The 14,691-nt window shown below is 50.0% G+C and overlaps 1 protein-coding gene and 1 long non-coding RNA gene across 2 annotated transcripts in view; one reads left to right on the top strand and one right to left on the bottom strand.

Annotated features, from left to right (window-relative positions):
• rab27b (RAB27B, member RAS oncogene family) overlaps positions 1-14,691 on the top strand; it is a 315,029-nt gene that overhangs the window by 118,600 nt on the left and 181,738 nt on the right. The window lies entirely within an intron of this gene.
• LOC140409171 (uncharacterized) overlaps positions 12,092-14,691 on the bottom strand; it is a 95,939-nt gene continuing 93,339 nt past the window's right edge. Inside the window, exon 3 of the long non-coding RNA XR_011940298.1 lies at positions 12,092-12,532. This is a non-coding gene — a long non-coding RNA (uncharacterized lncRNA). The remainder of the gene's footprint in view (positions 12,533-14,691) is intronic.

The following is a 14,691-nucleotide window of genomic DNA, read 5'->3' as shown; positions in this document are numbered from 1 at the left end:
GATGTCTGATGCATCGCTCTCTACCTGGAAAGGGATGGTTTCGTCCACCGCGTGCATGGCGGCCTTGATGATGTCAGCCTTGATGCGGTTGAAGGCCAATTGAGCCTCAGCCGAGAGGGGAAAAGTGGTGGTCTATAGGAGTGGGCGGGCTTTGTCCGCATACTTGGGGACCCACTGGGCGTAATAGGAGAAAAGCCCCAAGCACCGTTTGAGGGCCTTGAGGCTGCGGGGGAGAGGGAGTTCCTTAAGGGGGCGCATGCGGTCGGGGTCGGGACCTAGGACCCCGTCTTCCACGACATAGCTGAGGATGGCCAGCCGGGTGGTGTGGAAAACGCATTTGCCCTCGTTATAGGTCAGGTTAAGGGCTCGGGCGGTCTGGAGGAACTTTTTGAGGTTAGCGTCATGGTCCTGCTGATCATGGCCGCAGATGGTGACATTGTCCAAGTACGGGTATGTAGCCCGCAAACCGTACTGGTCCACCATTTGGTCCATCGCCCTTTGAAAGACGGAGACCCCATTTGTGACACCAAAGGGGACCCTGAGGAAGTGGAAGAGACGGCCGGCTGCTTCGAAGGCAGTATAGGGGCGGTCTTTTGGTCGGATGGGGAGCTGGTGGTAGGCGGATTTGAGGTCGACCGTGGAAAAGACTCGGTATTGGGCGATCCGATTTACAATTTCCGCGATGCGAGGAAGGGGGTACGCATCAAGCTGCGTGAATCGGTTTATGGTCTGGCTATAATCCACGACCATCCGTTTCTTCTCCCCGGACCGGACTACCATCACTTGCGCTCTCCAAGGGCTGTTGCTAGCATCGATGACCCCCTCTCCCAGTAAACGCTGGACCTCTGACTTGATAAAAGCCATATCTTGGGCACTGTAGCGCCGGCTCCTGGTGGCGACGGGCTTACAGTCAGGAGTGAGGTTAGCGAATAGCGAGGGGGGTGCGACTTTCAGTGTCGCAAGGCAGCACACCGTGAGGGGGGGCAAGGGTCCGCCGAACTTCAGTGTCAGGCTTCGGTGGCTGCACTGGAAATCCAGTCCGAGCAGCAGGGGGGCACAGAGATGAGGGAGGATATAAAATTTGAAACAGGTGTATTTGGCACCCTGGATCGAGAGATCCGCAATACAGTACCCCGCGATTTGTACCGAGTGGGACCCAGATGCGAGGGCTATGGTTTGGGATGCAGGATGGGTGCGTAGGGAGCAGCGCCTTACCGTTTCTAGGTGGATAAAGCTCTCCGTGCTCCCGGAGTCGAAGAGGCATGCAGTGTCGCGCCCGTTGACCTGGACCTGCATCATGGAGTTCTGCAGGTGTTTTGGCCGAGTTTGATCGAGGGTGATCGCACCCAGTCGCGGGTAGTCGGAGTCGTCAGCCGAGTCGGACTCGTAAAATGGCCGCTGCCGTCGGTCGCACGTGTCGGGTCGAGAAGATGGCCGCCAACAAGATGGCCGCTCCCATGATTCGCACGAGGCTGATGACGCGTCAGAAGAGGGCATGTCGGGTCGGTGCGCAGCAGCATTGTGAGGCCTGCGGGCCTGAGAGCCTGATTTTCGGGCCGGCTGTTCTTTGTTTTTCTGGCCCCTGGGTCTGGCCAGGCAGACCCTCGCAAAGTGCCCTTTCTTCCCGCAGTCGCTGCAGATTGCGGAGCGGGCTGGGCAGCGTGGGCGTGGGTGCTGGCCCTGCCCGCAGAGGTAGCATGGCGTGCCCCCATGGTGAGCGGGTCACCGCGTGGCGCAGGCCTGTAATACGGTTGAGTCTGAGGAAGTCCGGGGGGGGCTGGCAGAGTCCGCGGGGTACGTACCCAAGTTATGTCGGGCCACCTCCAGCGAGGAGGCGAGCGTTAGCGTCCCCTGGAGGTCTTTTGCCCCGTTTTCGAGCAGCCGCTGCCGGATGTAGGTCGAGCGGATGCCGGACACGAAAGCATCTCTGATATGCAGGTTCATATGGACTTCCCCTGTCACATCCTGATGGTCACAGTCCCTGGCAAGCGCGGTGAGTTTTTCAACAAACTCATCGAGCGATTCCCCCGAGCGCTGCCGGCAGGTAGAGAGCAGATGACGGGCGTGCACCTCATTGACGGGTTTGACAAACCGCTTTCGGAGCAACTCAATCGCTTCCTCATAAGTCGTCGCCTTTTTGAGCGTGGCGGAGATTCTGCGACTCACCCGGGCGTGGAGTAGGCGCAGCTTGCGTGGCCCTAGGATGGGAATCTCTGCGGAGTCCAGGTAGGCCTCGAAGCACCGCAGCCAGTATTAAAAAATTTCCTTTGCCTCCGGCGTTCGTGCTTCCAGATTGAGCTTCTCTGGTTTTAGGCCTGCGTCCATCCTGAATCTAGTTTAGTCTAATAAATTGAGGTACCCTCAATAATGACGCTTAGAGATTAAACTGTAAAGAAGGCTTTATTAGACTAATAACTATACTACAGTTAGAGACGAGAGCTGACTGTTACACAGACCATGAGGCAGCCCTTTATGTATGGTTCCCAGATGGGCGGAGCCAGAGGCGGAGTCCCCAGGGTTCCAAGCCCGGTCTTAAAGGGGACATCACCTTACATGATGATAAGGCAGTAACCGTTCATCACAGTGAGGGTGAGGTCAACAAATGGCATGGGGACATCAATGTTGAAGGGAACAGGGAGGAGAACAAGAGGGACAGAGCCATTGGTGGGGTGGCGAATAACCTGGCCACCCACCATGAGATTCGATGAGCTCCTCGCTGCTGCATAATTAATTAGCTGAAAAGCAGACGGTCAAACTCCCTGTCCCATCCCACCCCATCTCACCACTGCAACCCAAAATTGAAGAGTCTGTCCCAGAAGTTTTCTCAATTAAAAAAAAAAATTCTAAAGACGCATGAATTTCCTTTGCTGCACAATTAATTGTGAAGTTACAATTTAATGTGGTGAAATGGTGCTTTAATAAGAGTGCCTGACATGTGAATGCATTAAAACTGGGTTTCAACTGCTTGCTGTCAGGAAGCTTGAGGCGTCTTCAATCCACCGCATCTTTAATACCCAACTTTTATCCTGCTGTTGGGATGCTGACATTTTGTTTACAATTAAATGCTTGTCTCATTTCCCACTGCCAGTAGCAGCATGTAATTCTGGCCTAAACCTGCCGCTCATTATGTGGGGTGATTAAGTAAAAGTAGAAGAACCCTTTTAATGAGGAAATGCTAATGGCTGACAATCAACGTCTCTGGAACTGAATATGTACAAATATGTAGTTACGTTTCTTCTGGGAGTTGTATTCAGGGTTTTTTTAAATGTCAAATTTAAAAAGAAATGTCTTATTTTTCTTTCTGTTTTTGTTTCTCTCCCTTTTCACCCAAATTTTCATTATTTCTCTTTCTCTATCTTTTTACTTATTCATTCATGGGATATGGGCAGCATATGGAAAAGGCCAGCATTTATTGGCCATGTCAAATTGCCCTTGAGAGGCCCATGTTCATAAGATAAAGGAGCAGAATTAGGCCATTTGGCCCATCGAGTCTGCTCCGCCATTCGATCATGGCTGATATGTTCCTCATCTGTTACCAACAATGCTGTAGATCAAGAGCTGGATGGCAAAATCAGCCAGAGCATCTCCTCCCTAGAACATATGACCTAGGAGCAGGAGTCGGCAATTTAGTCTCCCGAGCTTAAACACCCTCAATGTGATCATGGCTGATCCCACCATGGCCTCAACTGCATCGTCCTGCCCGTACCCCATAACCCTTCAACCCATTACCAAATAAAAATCTCTCTAACTCCTCCTTAAAATTACTCACTGTCCCAGCATCCACTGCACTCTGGGATAGCGTATTCCATAGATTTCGGCGGGAGCGGTGCACAAGGGCTTTCTGGGAGGTAAGTTTTTACTTTAAAAACACTTACCTTTACAGGAGCAGGCCTTTGGATTTCGGCGGGAACGGTGCGCAAGGGCTTTCTGGGAGGTAAGTTTTTACTTTAAAAACACTTACCTTTACAGGAGCAGGCCTTTGGATTTCGGCGGGAGCGGTGCGCAAGGGCCTTCTGGGAGGTAAGTTTTTACTTTAAAAACACTTACCTGGTCCCGTTTCTGTTCTTCTTTTCTGTTTTTTAAAAAAATATAAGGCGGGAACCGGAGGTTCGACCCGCGGACTTCTGGGAAGGTCCCCCCCCCAACCAATAAATTCTGGTGGAGAGGTAACCCGAGACACTACCCGTGTAGTGTCTCCCACCCACCCTCCTCCTCTAACCTAATAATAAGATCCATTGGTGTGAGGTAAGTGCCATATTATATTATTATTATTAGCATTATTATATTATATTATTAGCATTGCGCAGGTCAAGGAGACACCGCCTCAGTGAGAGAGATACAGACAGTGAGAATTTGGTAGTTTGGTGCAGTGAGGTAAGTGGTTAATCTAATTGTGCTGTTTTCAGTTAAAAGTTCAGTGTAGATTAGTGTAGATTAGTGTCTGATTGGCTGAAGCTGCCCCCACCATAAACTTAAATTAAACTAATTAATTAATTAGTGATGGCTGGTCAGGTGATGTGCTTGAGCTGCTTGACGTGGGAGCTGGCAGATCCCATTGCGAGCTGCAGCGACCACATCTGCAGTAAGTGTTGGCTGCTCGAAGAGCTCCGGCTCAGAGTTGATGAGCTGGAGTCTGAGCTTCAAACACTGAGGCATTTCCGGGAGGGGGAGACCTACCTGGACACTGTGTTTCAGGAGGCAGTCACACCTGTCAGAGTAAGTAGTTTAAATCCTGCCAGTGGCCAGGGACAGCAGGGTGTGACTGCAAGTCAGGCAGGTAAAGGGAACCAGCAGTCAGGAACTCAGGAGCCTCAGCCCCTGACTCTGTCCAACAGGTATCTGACACTTGCTCCCTGTGTGGATGGCGAACAGGGATGCAGAATAGATGAGTCAGCTGACCAAGGCACCATGGTTCAGCAGGCCATTCAAGGGGAGGGAGTAAATAGGCAAGTTGTAGTTGTAAGGGATTCTATTATCAGGGGGATAGATAGTATCCTTTGTGAGCAGGATAAAGAGTCCCGCATGGTATGTTGCCTGCCCGGTGCTAGGGTGCGGGACATCTCTGACCAGCTTGAAAGGATACTGGAGAGGGAGGGGGAGGATCCAGTTGTTGTGGTCCATGTCGGTACCAACAACATAGGCAAGTCTAGGAAAGAGGACCTGTTTAGAGATTATAAAGAGCTAGGATTCAAATTAAAAAACAGGTCCTCAAGGGTCATAATCTCCGGATTACTGCCCGAGCCACGTGCAAATTGGCATAGGGAGGCAAGAATAAGGGAAGTTAACACGTGGCTGAAAGAGTGGTGTGGGAATGAGGGGTTCCTTTTCATGGGACACTGGCATCAGTTTTGGGACAGGGGGGACCTATACCGTTGGGATGGTCTCCACCTGAACCGAGCTGGGACCACTGTTCTGGCGAAAAGAGTAAATAGGGTGGTCAATAGGACTTTAAACTAAAGATTGGGGGGGAAGGGAAAGTCAGGGAACCAAGAGGTGAAGTAATCAGTGGGGAGCGTAGCTGCTTAGGAATACAAAAAAACACGAACAGACAAAACTCAAGAGTGGTTACGATTGTCCCCATCCCACAAAATATGACACAGTGTATGGAAAGGCTCAGTAAACCAAGGTCCACCACACTAAGAAAACAAAAAGGGACATTCAATAGAGAATTAAAGGTGCTATATTTAAATGCACGCAGTGTACGGAACAAGGTAGATGAGCTTGTGGCCCAGATTGTGACTGGCAGGTATGATGTGGTAGGCATCACAGAGACATGGTTGCAGGGGGTTCAGGACTGGCATTTAAACATCCAGGGATTCACAACCTATCGAAAAGACAGAGAGGTGGGCAGAGGGGGCGGGGTTGCCTTGTTAATTAGGAATGAAATTAAATCAATAGCACTAAACGACATAGGGTCAGATGATGTGGAGTCTGTGTGGGTAGAGTTGAGGAATCACAAAGGCAAAAAAACCATAATGGGAGTTATGTACAGGCCTCCTAACAGTGGTCAGGACCGGGGGCACAAAATGCACCACGAAATAGAAAGTGCATGTCAGAAAGGCAAGGTCACAGTGATCATGGGGGACTTCAATATGCAGGTGGACTGGGTAAATAATGCTGCCAGTGGACCCAAGAAAAGGGAATTAATTGAATGTTTGCAAGAGGGCTTTTTGGAACAGCTTGTGATGGAGCCTACGAGGGAACAGGCCATTCTGGACTTAATGTTATGTAATGAGCCAGACTTGATAAAAGATCTTAAAGTAAGGGAGCACTTAGGAGGCAGTGATCATAATATGGTCGAATTCAATCTCCAATTTGAAAGAAAGAAGGTAGAATCAGATGTAAAGGTGTTACAGTTAAATAAAGGTAACTACAGGGGCATGAGGGAGGAACTGACGAAAATCGACTGGCAGCAGAGCCTAGTGGGAAAAACAGTAGAACAGCAATGGCAGGAGTTTCTGGGAGTAATTGAGGACACAGTACAGAGGTTCATCCCAAAGAAAAGAAAGGTTATCAGAGGGGGGATTAGGCAGCCATGGCTGACAAAGGAAGTTAGGGAATGCATCAAAGCAAAAGAGAAAGCCTATAATGTGGCAAAGAGTAGTGGGAAGTCAGAAGATTGGGAAGGCTACAAAAACAAACAGAGGATAACAAAGAGAGAAATAAGGAAAGAGAGGATCAAATATGAAGGTAGGCTAGCCAGTAACATTCGGAATGATAGTAAAAGTTTCTTTAAATACATTAAATACAAACGGGAGGCAAAAGTTGACATTGGGCCGCTCCAAAATGACGCTGGTAATTTTGTGATGGGAGACAAGGAAATAGCTGAGGAACTAAATAAGTACTTTGCGTCAGTCTTCACAGTAGAAGACATGAGTAATATCCCAACAATTCCGGAGAGTCAGGGGGCAGAGTTGAATATGGTAGCCATCACAAAGGAGAAAGTGCTAGAGAAACTAAAAGGTCTAAAAATTGATAAATCTCCAGGCCCAGATGGGCTACATCCTAGAGTTCTAAAGGAGATAGCTGAAGAAATAGTGGAGGCATTAGTTATGATCTTTCAAAAGTCACTGGAGTCAGGGGAAGTCCCAGAAGATTGGAAAATCGTTGTTGTAACCCCCCTGTTCAAGAAGGGAACAAGAAAAAAGATGGAAAATTCTAGGCCAATTAGCCTAACCTCGGTTGTTGGCAAGATTCTAGAATCCATCGTTAAGGATGAGATTGGAAGTGCAGGGTCGGAATAGGACAAGTCAGCATGGATTTAGTGAGGGAAGGTCGTGCCTGACAAACCTGTTAGAGTTCTTTGAAGAGATAACAAATAGGTTAGACCAAGGAGAGCCAATGGATGTTATCTATCTTGACTTCCAAAAGGCCTTTGATAAGGTGCCTCACAGGAGACTGCTGAGTAAAATAAGGGCCCATGGTATTCGAGGCAAGGTACTAACATGGATTGACGATTGGCTGTCAGGCAGAAGGCAGAGAGTTGGGATAAAAGGTTCTTTTTCGGAATGGCAACCGGTGACGAGTGGTGTCTCGCAGGGTTCAGTGTTTGGGCCACAGCTGTTCTCTTTATATATTAACGATCTAGATGACGGGACTGGGGGCATTCTGGCTAAGTTTGCCGATGATACAAAGATAGGTGGAGGGGCAGATAGTATGGAGGAGGTGGGGAGGCTGCAGAAAGATTTCGACAGTTTAGGACAGTCATCCAAGAAATGGCTGTTGAAATTCAACGTGGGCAAGTGTGAGGTCTTGCACTTTGGAAAAAAGAATAGAGGCATGGACTATTTTCTAAACGGTGACAAAATTCATTATGCTGAAGTGCAAAGGGACTTGAGAGTCCTAATCCAGGATTCTCTAAAGATAAACTTGCAGGTTGAGTCCGTAATTAAGAAAGCAAATGCAATGTTGTCATTTATCTCAAGAGGCTTGGAATATAAAAGCAGGGAAGTACTTCTGAAGCTTTATAAAGCACTAGTTAGGCCCCATTTAGAATACTGTGAGCAATTTTGGGCCCCACACCTCAGGAAGGACATACTGGCACTGGAGCGGGTCCAGCGGAGATTCACACGGATGATCCCAGGAATGGTAGGCCTAACATACGATGAACGTCTGAGGATCCTGGGATTATATTCATTGGAGTTTAGGAGGTTGAGGGGAGATCTAATAGAAACTTACAAGATAATTAATGGCTTAGCTAGGGTGGGCATAGGGAGGTTGTTCCCATTAGCAGGGGAGACTAGGACCCGGGGGCACAGCCTTAGATTAAAAAGGAGTCACTTTAGAACAGAGATGAGGAGAAATTTCTTCAGCCAGAATCGCCGATGGCGGCGTGAATCCCGCCCCCGCCAGCTGCCGAATTCTCCGGCACTGGGGTTTTGGCGGGGGCGGGAATGGCATTGCGCCGATCAGGGGACATTGGCAGTGGCCCCTTCCCCCCCCCCCGGCGATTCTCTGGCCCGCGATGGGCCGAGTGGCCGCCCGTTTACGGCCGGTCCCCCCGGCGGAACCTGGCTCCGCGGGCGGCCTCCAGGGTACTTGGGGGGGGGTATCTGGCCCAGGAGGTGCCCCCATGGTGGCCTGGCCCACGATCGGGGCCCACCGATCCGCGGACGGGCCTCTGCCGTGGGGCCACTCTATTCCTCTGTGCCAGCCACTGTAACAGTCTGCAATGGCTGGCGCGGAGATGAACCCCTATCCTGCGCATGTACTGGGATGACGCCAGCACACGCTGGCGCTCCTGCTCATGCGCCAACTCACGCCGGCCGACGGAGGCCCTTCTGGTGCCAAGCCCCTTCTGCGCCGGCTGGTGTGCGCAAGCCACTCTGGCGTCAGCCTAGCCCCTGAAGGTGCGGAGGACTCCGCACCTTCGGGCGGCCCGACGCCGGAGTGGTTCACGCCATTCCTTTGCGCCCCGCCGGTTCGCGGAGAATCCCGCCTCTATCCTCAAATCTATTTTAAATGTGCTACCTCATCCTAAGATTATGACCCCTTGTTTTAGACTGCCCCACTTCTACTTTATCCATACCTTTTAGCATCTTGTATACCTGCTAGTTGGTACTGCCGTGGTGCCGTTAGGTAGAACGTTTCAGGATTTTGGTCCAGCGGTGATGAAGGAATAGTGACATATTTCCAATACAGGATGACGTGTGACATGAGAGGAACTGTTCCCATACGACTTTCTATTTAGCAGAGGTCACAGGTTTGGAAAGTACTGTTGAAGAAGCTTTGGCGAGTTTCTGAATTGCGTCTTCGTCTGAGTGGAGGGAATGAATGTTTGAGGGTGGATCTGGTACTGATCAAGCAGGAGACTTTTCCCTCAATAATGTTGAGCTTCTTCAGAATTGTTGGAGCTGTGCTTATCCAGGCACTTTGAGATTATTCCATCAGGATCCTGATTGTGCCTTGTGGATGGTGGAAAAGCTTTGGGGAGTCAAGAGACGAGTCACTCACTGTCGAAAATACAGCCCTTAACCTGCTTGTGGCTAACCCCGGAACAACTGGATTCATCAAAACTCAGCACTCCGGTGAACTTGGTGGCTGTAGGTAGAGACTCTTCAGATTTTTGACTAACAAGGGAGTCGAAGATTATGGGGGGGTAGGCAGAAGGTGGAGCTGAGGCCGAATTCAGATCAGCCATGATCTTATTAAATGGTGGAGCAGGCTTCAGGGAAGAATGGCTGATTCCTGTTCCTAATGTATGTTTATATTTTTGACTGCCAGAAGGGTTGAAAGGCTTAAGCTCACTCTGCAGCAAAACGCAAATCTCTCAGACCATCTCCCTGGATAGGTGCAGTCTCCTCTGGCCCTGGCACTCTGTCATCTAGGGTGGAACACCAAATGTCATGGTTAGAGCAGCATGCTGCAGCCCCTCTCTATGCTCTTTCAGCCTCCTCCTAACCCGGGAAGACGTCTCTGCTGAGGCTTCCCCTCGCTGTCCCGCCCAGCGTCAAGGTAGCCTGTTCACATCTCCAGTCACTGAGCGGCCTGACGCTGGTCTTAGGACTCTCACTGCTGAGCCTCTCAGCACCAGCAATAATAACTGCCATTGGCTGAGTAGCTGAACCAGATCTTCCATCCTTTATATGAGTTGACTAGTGCCTCCATTAGCCCAGATGGCTCTCCACTGTATGCACACGAGGTTCACCCTGACATCTACCAGGCATTGTGTCTCACACCTGCTGATTGAAAATATTAAACTCTCCCAGTCAGACATTTTAATTGGTTCAACAAGTATCTTCACAACCACTTAATTGGTGAAGTGGTAGATTCCATTCCTGCCCCTTTTCACTGGTCATTCTATTAAATACCTTCACAACTATAAAAAAACATATTACCCTTACCCATTCCAGCAGAAATAGCCCTTGTTCCTCAAGCCTGTCTAAAAGAGAACATTTTATACAACCTGGGACCTTCCTGGTGAATCTGTGCTACATGTTGTCTGTGGTCATAATGTCACCTCCAGACAGAGAGGGCGGGATTCTCCCATGCCGCGGCAGAGTGTCCAAGCCGTCGCAAACGCCGTCGCGTTTTACAACGGCATGAACGGGCCGCTGCCAGGAGTAATTCTGGCCCCTACAGGGGGCCAGCATGGCGCTGGAGCGGTTAACGCCGCTCCAGCTGCCGATCCCAGCGCGAACTGGGCGCCGCGGGATCCGCGCATGCGCAGTGGCCAATCCTGGCCCGAACTGGGCACCGCGGGATCCGCGCATGCGCAGTGGCCAATCCTGGCCCGAACTGGGCGCCGCGGGATCCGCGCATGCGCAGTGGCCAATCCTGGCCCGAACTGGGCGCCGCGGGATCCGCGCATGTGCAGTGGCCTCTTTCAACGCGCCGGCCCTGACGCAACATGGCGCAGGAGTACAGGGGCCGGCGCGTAGGAAAAGAGGCCGGGGATGACAGAGAAGCCGGCCCGCCGATCGGTGGGCCCCGATTGCGGGCCAGGCTGCATCGGAGCCCTCCTGGGGTCGGAGCCCCCTCCCCCGCCACAGGCTGCCACCGACCCTTGCATGCAGAGTTCCCGCCAGCTGCGAGCAGGTGTGGATGGCGCCGGTGCGACTCAGCGTTTTAACTGCGGCTGCTCGGCCCATCCCGGGCTGAGAATCGGCGGACCGGCCGCGTAGAGCAGCCCGTGACTGGCCCCGCGCCAAACACGCCGGCGCCAGTGTTGCTCTGCGGAGAATCGCGTGCCGGCGTCGGGGTGGTGTGGCCCGGTTGCGGGGATTCTCCGGCCCGGCCCCGGGCTGAGAGAATCCCGCCCAGAGTGCCCAGAAGTGCATCATCCTCTAACGATGGCACAAGTGTTGCCTTATACAAATTAACATTACTTGTTCTGATGTTCGGAATATGGTTTTGTAAACAAAGGCAACCGGGTAGTACATTGCCTAAAAGGCCAGTGTTGTCTGATCTAGAATTATCTAGAATGTATTCAAATGAGTTAGACTGATGTTGCACCTTTTAAAAAAAGTGTCGAATCGAACCAATAAAGGGGCGGGTGCCTTGATGGCTGGGTGTGTCCCAAGCGGTCATTGACCCTGTTGTTTACGCTTCCCGAGTACAGGGAGTGGTGCCGAAATGTCTGGGATTGTTTCGGTCGCTCACGTATTAGTCCTTTGTCATCAAATGCTAATCGGTTGTGGGTTTCGATACCGTCTGGATTCCTCACTAGCAAATATACTTTCAGGCTCTGAGCCTGCCTGAATCTCGCATTGTCCATTTTTCCCGCTATGCTTTGCGACTTTCCCTGCTCCTGGTTGTAAATGGCCATCCCAGATGGCTACATTCCGTCCTCTTAATCCTCAACGCGAAGCATGAAGGATCACACTACTGGATCTTCTCCTGTTCTCTGACATGCCAGGTACCTTCAATCAAGGACAGGTTCTATCCTACACATATCTCTAAAAGTTCTAAGGGGCACTATAACATTCAAACATACATTTCAGTCTCTTTACACAAAAAGGGGAACCTCCAACTGTCTTTAACTAAACTACACTCATGCTGCTATCTAATAACCAAAGAACTTATCTTACCGTACAAAATATACAATAGCAGCATCACATTCCTACTCATCACTAATGTCCATGTACAAAGAAAGTAACTTTATTAAAAAACAACAACCGCGGAATTTATTAGGGAGGAAGGATTCAGAAAGAGTGTGGGGTTTGCTGGAGTCCGGGCAAGGCGCTCTGAGTGTGTATACTGGAGGGCGGGAGGCTCTCCTTCGCCATTTACGATGTCTGATCGTCTGGATGACACTGCAAAGTATAGCTATAACCACTAGGGCCTCTACTGTGTACGAAAGGGAGTACCATTTTATGATATTATCACACCATGTGGGGGTATCAGTGGCTGTCTCTATGTGTGGTGTAGTGTCCGGGCTAGGGGTGCCATGTTAGGTGGTCATGTGGTGAGGGATGTAGGGTCGGGTAACGCGCGCAACTGTATTGATCCAACGACGATCATGATGCAGATCATCAAGTTCATCTTCACCTTGTCCGTGTCTTTCTCTGTCGTCTGGTATATTCGTATCTTCCTGGGGGTACAAGCATAATATCTGTTATTATCTTGTTGCTTAATATCTCGTTTGTCTGTTTCTCCTTAATCAATTTCCCATTTAGAATTGTCACCATATGTGACTCCCTCATTTTCTTTTTTTTTAAACAATCATTTGGGAGACAAGACATCCGGAATTATTTTTCCGAAAAAGCACTCTCGCAGCCTGTGTTTGATGGGCTGAGTGGGCGGCCAATCTCTCCGTCCTCTGCAAACTCGTTTCAATCAAGTGTTTTGAACATGTAAATAGCAGGTGGGGGGATAGCAACCAAAGGGTCGCTGGATAGGGGACAAAAGTTGTGGCAAAAGTGTATTCTTTAAACCACAGTTATAAAAAGAACAGCAAAAGAGTTTCGAAAATATTTCTCCGAATGGGGTGCATATGATCTGCGGCAGAGCAAGAATGGGTGGAATCTCCGGGTAGGGTGGTGATCAATGCCGTTGCTCCACTACCCGACCAAATGCATAGGGGGTCCTCAGGCAGGGTGGGGATCAGTGCCGTTACTCCACTGCCTGAGTGACCTACCAAGAGCGGTAAGATTTTGAGCATATATGGACTTCAGCAAGCTTGTGCCTTTAACTGCCATGTGGAGTCAGAGGAGTAGTCACAACTGTATCAAGAAACGTGCCTGGGGTCGACACACAAAGGTCGTACAAGAGAGAGAACATTCAACATTAAAAAAACAAACTAAAGAACAAAGCGGGCAGGTTCCATCAGGGAATAGGACACCGTAAATCTCAATCGGTTCCTTTCTCTCATCATCTGGACACCTCAAGGTTCCATTCCAAAAAGGGTCTCAAAGGATTTAGCATGGTGGGAGTCAGACTCTGAGTCATCACCATCTCCCGGCTGCCAAACTCATGCCTGGAGTTTTAGTGCCAATGCGGCGTGTGCCGATGTGGGGTCCATCTCATCCTTCCGTGTCAGATGACAGGAATTGTCACGGTGTCAATGTTTTGTATTCTGTAGGTCGGTAGGGGCAAGGGGGGTGTCACTATCATCGGGTGGTGGGTCAGGTTCTGGTAACGGCAAATAGATTGTGGCCGAACATATTGTGGTCGGTGTCTCTGGGGCTGTAGGGACTGGGGCCTAGTCTGTGTTTCCATTGTTCGGGTCGATCAAGGGCGTCCGTTGTGCTGTCTCTGTCGCTATCGTTGTTGCTAGCAGCCAAATCCAGTGTTAGGGTGAAATTGGACTCTGGGAGTCAAGGTCATGTCTGTGGACTTGCTGTCCAGGCTGGGGGAGGGCTGGATTGGGTTGTCAGTGGGCAGGTCTCTGCTGTCTGCCATTGCCAATGAGAGGTGGTGTGAGTGGCTGCACTGAGTTCCATAAATCTTAAGCTGGTTTATATGGAACCATCCTGATTTTCCATTAGGATATGCGATTTTGTAAACTGAGGGGCTTACTTTATCGGAAATTGAGTAGGGTCCTGCAAATTTAGGGGAGAGGAATGAACTAGGATTGTACAGGGAAATCATGACTTGCTGTCCGACTGTTTTCTCTGTCGGGTGTACTGTCTTTTCAAAGCAGGCCTTACTCTGCTTTCGTCTAGCGCCTAGTCGAACATCTGCAGGAAGCTGTGCTGCTTTAATATTCTCCAACATGTTTTGGACTGCTTTTTCGTGGGTAAGGGCGGTAACTGTGGGGCTGGTCAAATCAAGTCCAAATAAATACTCGGTACCCTTCATGGGTCGTCCGGTCATGAGGGTATGGGGGTGTAACCTGTCGAACTCGACACCGTGTTTAATAAACATCAGTGCGAATGGGAGCACTGAGTCCCATGTCATATTATGCTGCTGTACCATCTTCCTAAGTGTGGCCTTTAGTGTCTGATTCATGCATTCCACAATGCCGCTGCACTGCGGGTGATAGGCAATGTGAAACTTCTGTTTATTGCTAAAAATCGTCAGGACATTTTTAATAACTCTGCCGTGAAGTGCGAACCTTGGTCCGACTCAATACTACGGGGGAATCCCCATCTAGTGAAACTGTGCTCAGTTAAAAGTTTTGCCGTGGCTTTGGCCGTATTTGTTCTTGAAGGGAAAGCTTCTACCCATTTTGTGAATGTGTTGATGACGACCAACACATATTTGAATCCATTTCTGCAGGGTTGGAGGGGACCAATATAGTCTAACTGA

Source organism: Scyliorhinus torazame, chromosome 3 (assembly GCF_047496885.1).
Source record: "Scyliorhinus torazame isolate Kashiwa2021f chromosome 3, sScyTor2.1, whole genome shotgun sequence".
NCBI lineage: Eukaryota > Metazoa > Chordata > Chondrichthyes > Carcharhiniformes > Scyliorhinidae > Scyliorhinus > Scyliorhinus torazame.
The sequence above is the reverse complement of the archived record's forward strand: the minus strand, read 5'-3'. Positions and strand labels throughout refer to the sequence as shown.